The following is a 2,118-nucleotide window of genomic DNA, read 5'->3' as shown; positions in this document are numbered from 1 at the left end:
TCCAGTCCATTCAGGACGGTGACTACAAAATGCTTCATCCAAGCCGGAGAAAGTGTTACTGAGGGACAGGATCCTACCACAGAGTTTAGAACCAGGTTTGGTGTCGCCAATGGTAAATGTCCTCTCGAATCAGCTAACAGTTGGCAGAGACAACCACTCAATGCTCTCCCAAAAAGGAAAATTGTATGAGATATATATGTATAATCTCATATATACATTGTCTGATTTTCATCTGAATTTGATTGCAAAGAAACCAAGAAAGCAACATCTGTTTCTCGGACAAAGAACTTCTAGCTCACCACGGCGAGAGGTGTGCATCCTTTGCTGTCTCCTTTGATGGGATCAACGTCTTCCTCCAAGGCATCTAGGACACACAATACCTGTCAGCACATTCCTCTTGTTGCTCAAGAATATTCATGGAATATCACTTGATATGGACACGAGTTTGGGGTGTATGGAGCCAGCTAGTTTCCAAGCGTGGACTGACGTGCCCCTGCTGGGCCACCCACTGCAGTAAGGCTCTAAAGTGCACAGTGTGATAACATGGCTTTGGAGAAGGGTGATATCATGCAGTATCTGTCTGACATATCTCCTGAAGAAACCCGTTTCTCTCTCTCTCTCTCCCTCTCTCTGTCTACCTTTCTCGGGCATCTCTCTCTGTCTCTGTCTCTCTCTCTTTCTATCTGTCTTTGTCCCCCTTTCTCTCTCACACACACACACACACTCACAATCACACTACACAAGACACCTAACCCCCAAGCTNATAGAGCCACAAAAGACACCCCAACCCTAAGCTTCATGCACACACACCCACACCACACACAGGGAATACAATGGCTTCCTAGGACTGTAGACACATGGACACACTTTTTCACCTGGGAAATCTCTGGTCCCCCACCACCCCCACAACCCAATCAGGGCGGCTCACAAGACTGAGGATTGCAAGATGCCCCACCTGCATTACCTTCTAGAGTTTTGTCTCAGGAAGGGGCTGATTCCAGAATACGTACCACATTCACTGCTTGCTGGGNCGCTGGTTGCTGGGGTCACCTGCAGGTACAGAAAAGAGGACACCGTAAGGCTCAGGTCATGCTATACTCTGTCTGTCTGCATGAGATTTATTTCCCTCAATGACTTTTGGAACCGAGATGGAACACAGTGGTTGAGTCCAACGACCACAATGTAAGAGAACTGGATGCCTGTAGGAAGTTGCTTTTCCTGAGGGACATGTCTGTCCAGTCCATTCAGGACGGTGACTACAAAATGTTTCATCCAAGCAGGAGAAAGTGTTACTGAGGGATAGGATCCTACCACAGCGTTTAGAACCACGTTTGGTGTTGCCAATGGTAAATGTCCTCTTGAATCAGCTAACGGTTGGCAAGAGACAACCACTCAAGGCTCTCCCCACCAGGGAAATTACATATGTATAATTTCAAAAGTATATATAGCTTTTTACATAAAATCTGTATATAAAAATAATTTCATTTCCATATACAAGCAGTTGACATTAGAAAAATGATTTTTGCTTTAGTATTATGTTCAATTCGCCAACACAGAATATACTGTCTGAATTTCATCTCAATTTGATTGGAAAGAAACCCAGAAAGTAATATTTGTTCCTCGGGGATAGACAGATGAGCTCACCTTGGCANGGGGATAGACAGGCGAGCTCACCTTGGCAAGAGGCAAGCCCTCCTCCTCTGTAACACTCTGAAAAAGCCATGACCAGACAGCGCCATCATCAGTCACATCTAGAAGGACACAGAGTGCCTGTCAGCATATTGATAGTGCTGCTCAAGAATGATGCAGGGACGGGCGCCTGTGTGGCTCAGTCGGTGAACCATCTGCCTTCAGCTCAAGTCAGGACCACAGGGTCCGGGGATCGAGTCCTGGATGGGGTTTCCTGCTCAGCTATTNGAGTCCTGGATGGGGCTTCCTGCTCAGCTATTGTCTGCTTTTCTCTCTCCCTCTGCCCCTCTCACCTGTTTGTGCTCTCACTCACTCTCTCTCAAATAAATAAATCTTAAAAAAAAAAAAAAGAATGCCTCGGGGAGTATTGCTCGCTATGAATGGGGTTAGAGCATATGGAGGCATTTGGTTCCCAGGCATGGGCTGAAC

The 2,118-nt window shown here is 46.4% G+C and overlaps 1 long non-coding RNA gene across 1 annotated transcript in view; it reads right to left on the bottom strand.

Annotated features, from left to right (window-relative positions):
- Nucleotides 1-1,031: 1,031 nt before the first annotated feature.
- LOC117799101 overlaps nucleotides 1,032-2,118 on the bottom strand; it is a 1,864-nt gene continuing 777 nt past the window's right edge. The window contains exons 2-3 of the long non-coding RNA XR_004622940.1: nucleotides 1,675-1,751; nucleotides 1,032-1,050 (exon numbers count right to left, since the gene is read on the bottom strand). This is a non-coding gene — a long non-coding RNA (uncharacterized LOC117799101). The remainder of the gene's footprint in view (nucleotides 1,051-1,674; nucleotides 1,752-2,118) is intronic.

This window comes from Ailuropoda melanoleuca, unplaced genomic scaffold, assembly GCF_002007445.2.
Source record: "Ailuropoda melanoleuca isolate Jingjing unplaced genomic scaffold, ASM200744v2 unplaced-scaffold4282, whole genome shotgun sequence".
Classification (NCBI taxonomy): domain Eukaryota; kingdom Metazoa; phylum Chordata; class Mammalia; order Carnivora; family Ursidae; genus Ailuropoda; species Ailuropoda melanoleuca.
The sequence above is the reverse complement of the archived record's forward strand: the minus strand, read 5'-3'. Positions and strand labels throughout refer to the sequence as shown.